Source organism: Balaenoptera musculus, chromosome 10 (genome assembly GCF_009873245.2).
Source record: "Balaenoptera musculus isolate JJ_BM4_2016_0621 chromosome 10, mBalMus1.pri.v3, whole genome shotgun sequence".
Lineage (NCBI taxonomy): Eukaryota > Metazoa > Chordata > Mammalia > Artiodactyla > Balaenopteridae > Balaenoptera > Balaenoptera musculus.
The window spans coordinates 713,575-725,597 of record NC_045794.1 but is presented as its reverse complement, the minus strand read 5'-3'; positions in this window follow the sequence as shown (position 1 = coordinate 725,597).

The following is a 12,023-nucleotide window of genomic DNA, read 5'->3' as shown; positions in this document are numbered from 1 at the left end:
TGGCACATGGGCTTAGTTGCTCCGCAGCATGTGGAATCTTCCCAGACCAGGGCTTGAACCTGTGTCCCCTGCATTGGCAGGCAGATTCTTAACCACTGCGCCACCAGGGAAGCCCTCTAGATTTATTTTTAAAAGTCAGAGGAATCAGGGACTTCCCTGGCTGTCCAGTGGTTAGGACTCCATGCTTCCACTGCAGGGGGCACAGGTTCTATCCCTGGTCAGGGAACTAAGATCCCGCATGCAGCATGGCATGGCCAAAAAAAAAAAAAAAAAAAAAAAGTAAGAGGAATCAAAAGGAAAAAACAAGTAGTAAAGAAAAACAACATTGGGCTTCCCTGGTGGCGCAGTGGTTAAGAATCCGTCTGCCAATGTAGGGGACACGGGTTCGATCCCTGGTCCGGGAAGATCCCACATGCCACAGAGCAACTAAGCCTGTGTGCCACAACTACTGAGCCTGTGCTCTAGAGCCTGCGAGCCACAACTACTGAAGCCTGCGCGCCTAGAGCCCGTGCTCCGCCACAAGAGAAGCCACCACAGTGAGAAGCCCGCACGCAGCAACGAAGACAAATGCAGCCAAAAATAAATAAATAAATAAATAAATAAACAAATAAACAACAACAACATTGATTAAAGCAGAAGGTAAGAGGGCAGACCACCAACCTTGAACAGAAATCATCTGAAGATTTTTAAAATACCAGATCAGAGTTAAAGATAAACCTCGTCTTTTGAAAAGCTTTGGTTAAAAGTAGGAGCTAATTTTCACATCTCAAAAGCTTGGCTCTGGGGCCTGCACTGGCCGGGGTGGGGTCCAGGTGCTGTGCTGTGGAATCTACCTGGGAGGGGGGAGCAGGGGACCCAGGTGGGCTAGGCGGAAACAGAGGGGCCGGCCGGGCGCGCATACCTGACACAGAGTCAGAAACGAGGAGACCCAGCAGGGTCAGAGCCCAGAGACTGAGCAGAGGCTGTACAGTGCAGCAGGTCCGGGACGGCTGTCCAGGCCAACCTCTCGGACTTCTGTAGCTACGGTCACCTCTGAGGTCGCTCAGCCTCCAGGGTGCGGCACGGTCCAGCAGAGAAGGTGTGGCCTGTGATGGCAGCTCCAGCAGGGCAGCGCGGTGAGGCCATGCCAACCACAGCTGTGCCAGTGCAGGGACCGTAAAATGTAGAGTAGAATGCTGGTCCCACACATTCCTGAAGACCACCGTCAGAAGCCGAACTGGGCTTCTGTTCAAATCAGAATCTCCAGAAAAGGGAACCAAAGCACCCTTCTGGCGCTACAAAATTACACCTGCACGGAATGAAGCCTGAAGGGACAGGTGGGTCATGACCCCTGCCAACTTAAAAAAAAAAAAAGCACAACGTGAGAGTTGTGAATTAAGTTTTATTTGGGGCAAAAGGAGGACTATAGCCCAGGAGACAGCATCTCGGATAGCTCTGAGAAACTGCTCCTAAGAGGCAGCGGGAAGGTCAGTATATATGTGACTTTGGTGAAGGGGGAGTACATGCAATCAAGCACACATTTTTGCAGAAGGTTTCTGCTGGTCACGAGGAGCAGACATCATCCTGAAGGATTTTAGTGCTCTTCTAGATATGAGGAGATGAAAGAATTGGGCTCATAAAATCTTCGCCTGAAAATATCTAACTATCTGGAGACCTGCTCTGCCAGTTTTTCCCAGAGCACAGGGCCTCATTTCAGCTCTCCATCCTGAACTCCTTTCAGGGGGTGTTGAAGGTCAGAAGCTGTAGCGGCTCATGATTTAATCCTTGTAGAGGTAGATGGCAAGTACCAATTTGTAGCTGACAGGGCCCCCTCATGGTCATAAATTCGACCATGGTTTGGGAGGCATTTCATGACCATTTCGTCCCATGGTGCTAGGAAGGCTCATTCCCAGGTCTGGCGAAGATTTCGCTGATAGGCCGCTCAGTGTGCTATTACTGGACTAGGCCTCATTAACAGTAACCAAAGGTCCCTGGACCACCTGTCTTACTAGTCTGTTATGGTCCAGGAAAAAAAATTCCCTCTTATTGCATCTTTGCCTATCTAGAGTTACACCATTACAGTCATTGATCGCATACAGAACTATATATTTGATCAACTGCTTCAAATCGCCTCGTCATCATTATTTTTGTTGGCGGCTCAGTCACACATTTGGTAAGACAAGAAACAATAATTTTGTAAAACAGGTAAAATACAAATAATATAGCTAATAACATTAATAGGGTTATAAGTAAATATTTAAGCCAAGAGCTTCCATGCCAAACCAGTTTTTGAAGGGGTCGTTAAGACTAGGGAGTGGGTCACTAAGGCAGAAATCTGATTTTTCATATGGTTCATTAAACGTGTTATATTAGAGGATTCATCAGGTATGAGAACACGGCATTCAGTTTGAATTATGGCACAGGTGCCTCCCTGAGATGCCGTAAGGATGTCAAGGGCCAGGCGGTTTTGCAGCACCGCTTTTCTCATCATAGAGACCTCAGAATTCAGTAGGCTAATAGCCTCATTACAATCATTTAAAGTTTGTTGAGTGAATTTTGCTAAGGCTTCAATATGGCCGATTACGTTCTCCAATCCTATTAAAGGTGCAAAAATAGCTGCGAAATGGTCATACCAGTGGAATACAGATCTCTTGACCCATAGGGCTCGTACCAACGGTAGATTAGCTGGGGTCATCTCTAAATTGTTACGTATATGACCTTGAGTCCAAGGGAATCCCAGGGTGCATCTTCCTATCCATCCTGGTGGAAGCCAAGGCCATAAATTAGTACCACAAATCCACTGAGTTCCATTAGGTGCAACCCAGTGAATCTCTGGTCGTCTGACCCAGTCGGTTCCATACCAATCACAGTCTCTAAGGGTAATAATATGTAGGCATTGTTCATAAGGCACCCACCCTAATTTCCTAATGTTCCTAGGCTGATCATGCTTAGTATGATTTAATTGTTCCCAACATAAAGGAGCTTTTAAACTTAAATGACTATAACCTGTTGTTAACCACATAAATCCATCCCATAATTGTGGAAGGTTTCCTTCTAGTAAACGGGAGGTTAAATTTTTGATTGAGACTTAGCTTATTGTTCTGATTGAGCTTGAGTGACCCTAAAAGAAAATTCATATCTATGGCCAGGGTCGGAGCAGGTATTATTAATTGGCTAGGTGAGGGGATCCCACCTAGTATACCAATAGTGGCCTGAACAGGACTATAATTTCTTTCTTCTAGAATAAATTTCCTAAGGGCTATCCAATCAGAGCCTTGGAGTGGAAGAATCCACCAAGGTAATCCAGAAGTACTAGACACAGGTAACTGGCCACAAACCCAACAGTTGGATTGATTTTTAAAACTAGCATAGTATAGGAAAACATTTGATTCATATGCAAAGGTCCAAGAAGTCAGGAAAACACTATACGAATCAGGTCCAGTATCTTGGGTAAGCTGTCTACTTCTGAAGTCATCTTCTTCTCGTCCTGGTGTGAGTGCAGCTTCTCCTCTGAGCATTGATTTTGAGGTTAGCCGTCCTCTCTATAGGCCAGTCCAGCGTAGGGGCCCTTTGTAAGCGGGAATGAATCCAAGAGTCAGTTCCTTTCAGTTTCAGCGTGCATGAGCTCATTAAGAGTACCTGATAAGGGTCCTTCCATCTAGGTTGGAGATATTCCTTTAAATTATGTCTCTTCCAGTATGCATAATCTCCTGGTCGCAGGTCATGGGGCATCTGATCTTCATCTAAAGATAGATTACTGAGATAAGCTTCAGAAACAAACTTAGAGAGTCCTTTTAATAATTCAGTTAAACTTTACATTAATATAATATAACAGCAAGGAACTATCCGGAACTGAGTCTTAGTAAATACAGACCTCCACTAACAAAACTAGGATTTAATATTCATTGAAACGTAATATTTTTTTCTCTAAAATTACCCTCACTTCTACCAAATATAACCAAATTAAGACTAATTTGTTGCAAAAATAAGTCTGGTCTCAATAAACTTGGCCTGATGATTTATATAACTATAATTGATCATATAGACTTTTTTTGCTTTGCTGAAACTTTTCTAAGGAGTCTCAGACTGAACTTTTAAAAGACCTCTCAGGGCTAGGAAAATCACACCCTGGGCTTATCACAGATTTTGCCTAACAGATCTGGGTGAATTCCTCCCTTTTCAAGGTCACCAAAATACCTTGAGATTTCTGTACCTGTTAGTGAGGTAGCATTCCTAATTTATCTGATAAAGCTGCTGGGAACCTACGAATTTCCAATCTCCAGAGGGATAAGATAGAGAGAAAAGATAAATGTGTCAATCCTGCTTACAAAGGTATAATTTACCAAGTTACTGTAAGTCATAATGAGTTTGAGGGGAAGGTTTTCCTTATACCTGGAAAACACAGATTTAAACCAGTAATTTTTCAGTTAGAAACCATAAAAATGATGACCATATTCACCATTTCACTCTGTCCTATATAACTAATCCTTTTTGTTAACAGTTTATGAAGCCATCAGATTTCTCATTAGAATTCTTTAATTTCTTACTCAGTTCAGCATTATGGACTGAAAGTCAGAAACTTGTATTTATCCAAAAGTCCTTTCTATAAATCTTCTTGAAGAGGAAGCATTTTTGCAAAGGCATCAGAATAAAACCATAACTGTGTATAATGACAGAAGACTTAAGAAGGTATGTTTAAGGGACTCCCCTGGTGGCACAGTGGTTAAGAATCTGCCCACCAATGCAGGGGACACGGGTTCGAGCCCTGGTCCGGGCAGATCCCACATGCCGCGGAGCAACTAAGTCTGTACGCCACAACTAGAAGAACAACAAAATTAAAAAAGAAAGCATGCTTAAAATCTGATTACAATGCAATGCAATTGACAAAGTAATTTGGTTATTGCTGTGACATACAACACTTTAAGATAATAACAGGAATTATGACTGATAATGTTTTACCAGGACATATCAGAATTTGAGGAATTCCATATAATTTCTAGAATATTCATATTAACAACATTTACCATACAGTATAACCTAAGAAGATTTATTACTCATTTGACAATACTTCCCATGCAATTTAACATACCAAGTGAACCTAATTAATTTAATATCTCTCTTTGGGATGCTTCAGGGGCCCTTTGAAGCATCCCAAAGTTAGCTAGAGGTCAAAAGGACTTCATTAGAATTTGATTTAGGAAGTTTTGTCAAAAAAAATATCAAAAGGGTTTAGAACACTCAGTCAGATAGGATCATAGGTCACTGTGAAACAATAGGTATTCACTTAGCCAAAGTGACAATAAAAGATTTCAAAGACAAATAAAGAACAGATCACTTAAAAGGTAAAGAACTTAAAACCTGTTATCAAAGGCAGTTCAACATGTTAAGAAAACCTGTCTTTTTAACAGAGAGAAAAGCCAAATTCAGGTTTTGCACCAGCTTACTTTTAAAATTCATTTACTGAATTAAATTTACTCTAAACTTAGTCAGTCCTGACCTTGCACAAAATTCTTTTCTCAGGGCCTACTTTCCACAAAACTTTCATCATTTTCTGTATCCATCACTGTATTTTTTTCCATCCAGAAGCAACCAGCTATTAAAGCAGACTTCCTTCCTTTTCCTAATAAAATGCAATTTCATTCCTTATACCTTCTTTGCTGACAACACACATCCTACTTTCCTGCTGTAGACTGAAATGTTTCCTTTATTATTTCCAGTAGCTTTAATTACATGTTTAAATTAGAATCCTCAGCTCTTAAAACCTTAATTTCTTGTGAAAACTAAGAAGTAATTAATTATGAACTGTCCTTTACATTAGCATTTTGTAGACTGGTGAGTATAAATACCAGTGATAATGTCTAAAAACATTTGCTTTCTTACAGAGAATGTCTCAGGATGGCACCAAACATATTCATTACCAGTCCTAAATATCTTTAGTTTCTCTGTAACAGGACGCCAATGTTCAGTAATTAATGTTTCAGTATCTTATTTCATTTGGGAATGACCTAGCTATTCAATAAACTTCCATCACTTAACTTAATTTAGCAGCAACTCTAGAATTTCAAGTTACCAAAATCTGGAGAGACTATTTTAGATAAACATTCCTAAAGCATAATTATTCTTAATAGAGTTTATCTAAAAACTCTTATCTCATTTACATTTTCTTTCCTTAAAAGTTTCTTCAAAAAAAAAAAAAAGGGCTTCCCTGGTGGCGCAGTGGTTGAGAATCTGCCTGCCAATGCAGGGGACGCGGGTTCGAGCCCTGGTCTGGGAAGATCCCACATGCCGAGGAGCAACTCGGCCCGTGAGCCACAATTACTGAGCCTGCGCGTCTGGAGCCTGTGCTCGGCAACGAGAGGCCGCGATAGTGAGAGGCCCGCGCACCGCAATGAAGAGTGGCCCCCGCAACGCGATGAAGAGTGGTCCCCGCTTGCCACAACTAGAGAAAGCCCTCGCACAGAAACGAAGACCCAACAAAGCCATACATACATACATACATAAATAAAAAGAATGTAAGCAGAGAAGAATAGCATTAAAATAAATAAATAAATAAATAAATAAATAAATAAATAAATAAATAAAATTAAAAAAAAAAAAGGCTTTAAAAAAAAAAAAAGTTTCTTCACATCAAGTTACTTTCCTTGCTGATAAATTTGCAACAGATGTAACAAAATTTTACTTAACTTATATTAAACCTAGGCACAGTAAAAGTATCATACTTGATGAGTCTAAAGACGTCTATATTAATTAGATCAACAAACAAACATTAATACCAGGTATTAATTTAGTACTGAATATTTCCCAGTTCACGTGAACCTGAAATTAATTCTGGCCAGTTACCGTCTGTATTTTTTTTTTTTTTAATAAATTTATTTATTTATTTATTTATTTTTGGCTGTGTTGGGTCTTCGTTTCTGTGCGAGGGCTTTCTCTAGCTGCGGCGAGTGGGGGCCCCTCTTCATCGCGGTGCGCCGGCCTCTCACTGTCGCGGCCTCTCTTGTTGCGGAGCACAGGCTCCAGACACGCAGGCTCAGTAGTTGTGGCTCACGGGCCCAGTTGTTCTGCGGCATGTGGGATCTTCCCAGACCAGGGCTCGAACCTGTATCCCCTGCATTGGTAGGCAGATTCTCAACCACTGCGCCACCAGGGAAGCCCCCTTCTGTATTTTTTGAGAATTTATGTAAGTGCTTAATTTCCTTTAATCCAGTTAAGTAGAGCTCACTTACCCAAAGGTAAGAAGAAAGATAATGCACACATAAACGTATAGACAGACACAGCAAGAGATCTCATAGCTTCATTTTCTAAATTTAGTCATGAATCAGATATCACAATATAAAATTCACTAGTTGTAAATAACAGTTGGAGTAAGTTAAATTTAAAAAGAATTTTCCCCCCGTCCTTTTTTCCTCCCTCAGTCTCAGGAATTAGAGATGATCTAGATAAGTTATCCTGAGAGCTCTGGTCTCAAGGCACAGGGAGAGAAAATCAGGTTCACCTAGTAGGACTTATTCCCTTAGGGTCAGAATTCTGAAGAGAATTTTTTTTTTCTTCTTCAAGCTAGCTTTCTCTACTGATAGAGAATTAAATGGGGGTTGGTTAAACTTCGACAAGCATTGTGTACTTAACTGGCACAATTGAAGGTTCATAATTTTTGTAGATATCCCCTTCTCTTTCTTTTTTATGGTCTTGAAAAGTTGGTCAGTCAACATAACAAGGGTGTTTGTATATAACGTGGACCAATCTAGATTGTGTCTTTTGACTAGAGTAGCCAAATCCTCATCTAAGCCTTCTAAAAAGGCAGAGTTAAGCAAAGCATCATTTTGGTGGTTAGAGAATGATTCAGATGTCAAGCCGGAATAGTGCTTAGAAGTTTTTTTTAACCCTTTCATGATAGTCCAGAAGGATTCAGCCGATCTTTGCTTGCACTGTTGAATCTGTCACATCAACGGTTTTTGGGAAAAGCTATGGGATCATTTCGAGTAATTTCTGAGCTAATTTCTTGCATTCAGTGAGAGCCTGTGGTTCAAAATCCATTAAGGGGTGTTTCCATTCTGCTTTCTTTATCCATTCCCTTGCTTTGCTTTCAGAAACGAACAGCTGTATTTATTGATATAGATCTGAAAACACGGGCTCATAGGTCCGGATGGTTAAATCAGATTCCTTAGCAAATCCCAATGAATCCTGACTTGGATCAGGAAATTCCTTAACCAAGGCTCTGAGTTCTGCTCGGGTCCAGGGTGTGTACGTAAGCACCGAGGATGGTTCATTTCTCCCTGTAATAGGTTTCTCCTTAAAGGGAGCTATAGTCACTTCGGATTTTTTTTCCTTTACTGGGGAAGAAGGAGCAGCAGGAGACGGAAGAGCTCGAAGAGGGAAAGAGATGGCATCTGGGCTGGGCAGTTCAGATAGAGAAGGACACGTGTGAGGGGAAGGCAGTTCAGATAGAAGAGGACATGTGCGAGGGCGGGCAGTTCAGATAGACGAGGACATGTGCGAGGGCCAGACAGTTCAGATAGAAGAGGGCACGTGAGAGAGGCGGGCAGTTCAGACAGACAAGGACACGTGCGAGGGCCGGGCGGTTCAGACAGACGAGGACACGTGCGAGGGCCGGGCGGTTCAGACAGACGAGGACACGTGCGAGGGGCGGGCGGTTCAGACAGAAGAGGCCACGTGAGAGGGGCGGGCGGTTCAGACAGAAGAGGCCACGTGAGAGGGGCGGGCGGTTCAGACAGAAGAGGCCACGTGAGAGGGGCGGGCGGTTCAGACAGACGAGGACACGTGCGAGGGGCGGGCGGTTCAGACAGAGGAGGACACGTGCGAGGGGCGGGCGGTTCAGACAGAAGAGGACACGTGCGAGGGGCAGAGGGAGAGACGGAGTCAGAGACAGAGGGCTGGTAGCCTGCTTTAGTTCTGATGTAGTTTCAAGAAGTTACTCTATAATTTCCTCTTTTAGAAACTTCCGGATACCAATCAAAGTCAGCATTCCATTCAGTCTGTTTGATCTTATGGCCAGCTTTTTCTAACTCTGCACACAAAAATGTCATTTCTGGAATATCGCTGCACCCCAATTTGGCCATCTTAGCTTGAGATCTTCTTTAGTATAATTTCCCCAATTAAGTAGGTACTTGCAAGTATAAACCTGGCTGAGGTGTTAGTCAGAGGCTGGCTTTCTGACGCCCCTTGTTTCTGTGTTTGAGAGATACTACTTCCCATTTTTAAGTTGAATTTGTCAGGGATAAAAAACACTAGTGAACTTGTGTGGCGGCCAGCATGCTGCTTGTGAGCTTACCTCCTCTAGGTGTCCCCCCAGAGTCGTTTCAGCCCTCCTACGTGCCTCAGTTTCTCCCTTTGGCGGTCTAAGACCACCATGAGTGCTCAGATCGCTGAATGGCCAGTTCTTATCTGCAACCCCTGGACAAGCAAGTGTTGTAATTAACGAGTGGGCTTCCCTATGGGACCACGGCACTGTATGAGGACGCTGCTTCCACCACTCCCGTAAACGTCTCAGTTGCCTGAGAAAGCTGTGACCCGCCGGGAGGAGTCTTGTCTCTTTGGAGCAGAGCTCTCGTGTAATATCTTCACTTTATCCCAACAAATTCCGTTAAGGCAGCCGAATTGAGGGAAAGCATCAGATCAGCCTCTTACCTAACCACTCAGCCAAGACCACTCAGTCTCCCACAGCTGGGCAAACCCTGGTATCTTTCAACCAGGCCCTGCCCTCCAGTATCTTTCACCTGGGTGGGTATTTCCCTGGTATCTTTCAACTGCGGGGTGGAGGCAGGTGCCTGCTACACCGCCAAATAAAACTCAGGATCATCCACCAATACGGGAGATCCGTGAACCAGGAGAGACTCACCCAAATTCGTCTGGACTCTCCAAGGAGGCGGATGCGTGCAAGGGGCTTTGCTGGTACCAAGGCTCCGGTTCCTCGTAGAGTTCAGGCGAAGGAGAGAAGTCCACTCCGGGTCCCTTATCCGTGGTCGCCATAACTGCAGACTTAAAAAAAAAAAGCGCAGTGTGAGAGTTGTGAGTTAAGTTTTCTATGTGGAGCAAAATGAGGACTATGGCCTGGGAGACAGCATCTCGGATAGCTCTGAGAAACTGCTCCGAAGAGGTGGGGCAGGTCAGTATAGATGTGATTTTGGTGAAGCGTGAAGAGTCCATGCAATCAAACATATATTTGCAGCAGGTTTCTGCTGGTCACGAGGAGCAGACGTCACCACGAAGGATCTTAGTGCTTTTCTAGATATGAGATGCAAGAATCGGGCTCATAAAGTCATCTCCTGAAAATATCTAACTATCTGAAGGCCTGCTCTGCCAGTTTCTCCCAGAGCACAGAGGGCCTCATTCCTGATCTCCACCTGAGCTCCTTCCAGGGGATGTTGAAGGTCAGCAGCTGCAGCGGCTCATGATTTAATCCTTGTAGAGGTAGATGGCAAGTGCCAATTTGTTGTTGACACCCCCAAATTGGAGACAGGAGAGCTTTTCCGGATTCAGGATGGTCTCCGGCTGCACAAATACGTGAGAGGTATTTTCATTAAAACTTCTTTTTCCCCAGTACAGTGAATCATGTGCTGTTGCTATATGCAACCCACAGCAGTATATAGGTTGAGGTTTTAATGTGATGGATATACCATTTTTACAGATGATGATAAGGTCTCTGACCACCAGAGTTAAGAAAATGGAAATAATAATAGGTAAAGCTTATTGAGAATTATATATATTTACTCACTGAATCCTTGCAGCCCCCTTGACAGGTGGGTGAGCACAGAGAGAACCTGGAGACCGGGTAACCTGCCCAGCCACATGGACGTGCCCCAGGCAGGGTCACCTGTCGCATCCCTGGCAGCAAGGCAGAGGGTCTGCAGGCGTCAGGGCAGCTTCCCCCAGCACAGGTGGGACATCGGACAGAAAAGATCAGGCATAAGACGAATTTTCCAGATACAGGAGCTTGTGTTTTTAACAACTAAAGTATTCTTAGGAAGCAGAGAAGTCAGTGCTTCCACAGAACTGCTGTGTGGTATTGAAAAAGCTCTGAGCATTCCTCAGCCTTAAGGACTTTATCTGCAGAGGGGGGAGTAACAGGTGTCTCCCGCTAAGCTTTTTACCAAATCGGTTTGTATGTTTGTGAAACGACACAGGTGGAAATATTTTTTAAACTGTAAAGTAACTATGCAGTTATACAGGGGAAGTAATGTTCCTTGCACAAGTCTTTCTAAAGTATGTTTTTTTCTGGCTTTGTAGAATGTACCGAACATAATTTGACCTTTTACACCGTGTCAGGGTCACGCTCAGGAGCCTTTATTTTATCCTCGTGTAGCTGCTGGGCCATCACACTGAGGTGTGTCCACACTCAGCCCTGTTCTCAGTGGCTCTGCCCCTACACACGCTTTATATCAATATGACTCTCTGTCCCTCCCCATGCAGTCAACCTGCTCCTTTTTTCTTTTTCTTTTTGGCTGTGTCGCACGGCTTGCAGAATCTCAGTTCCTTGACCAAGGACTGAACCCAGGCCAGGGCAGTGAAAGTGCTGAATCCTAACCACTAGGCTACCAGGGAACTCCCCCACCTGCTCCTTCTGGAGGGTCTTTTCTCTAAACTCTCCCCTCTGAAGTGTCCCTTCTTGTTGGCTGTGGACTGAGGGACCAGATGACCAAAACTACAAGGCATGTGGGTCCCTAGCGAGAGCTTGGAGAGTCCTCCAAGCTGGGCACCTTCCTAACTGCATGGACTGATTTCCAGTAGCAAAGGCAGACTGAGCCCAGGAATTAACCTCGGCTCCCCTCCTAAACCCCACTAAATGACAGCAGAAGAGGTGTTTTTTTTTTAAAGCATAGATCCACAAGGATGAAGAAAACAGGAGTGGAGAAAAGAGCAAAATATTTTTGGAACAAGTGCTAATAATTTGGAAGTATCAAAAAAACAGAATCTTCAACCAGCAGTGAGGAAGGTTAACGACCTCGCTGCGGAGAGAAGGAGTGGAGGTGGGTCCCAAGCAGGAGGAATGCAGGAAGGACCCAAAGCTTTTCAAAGAAAAACAGCCA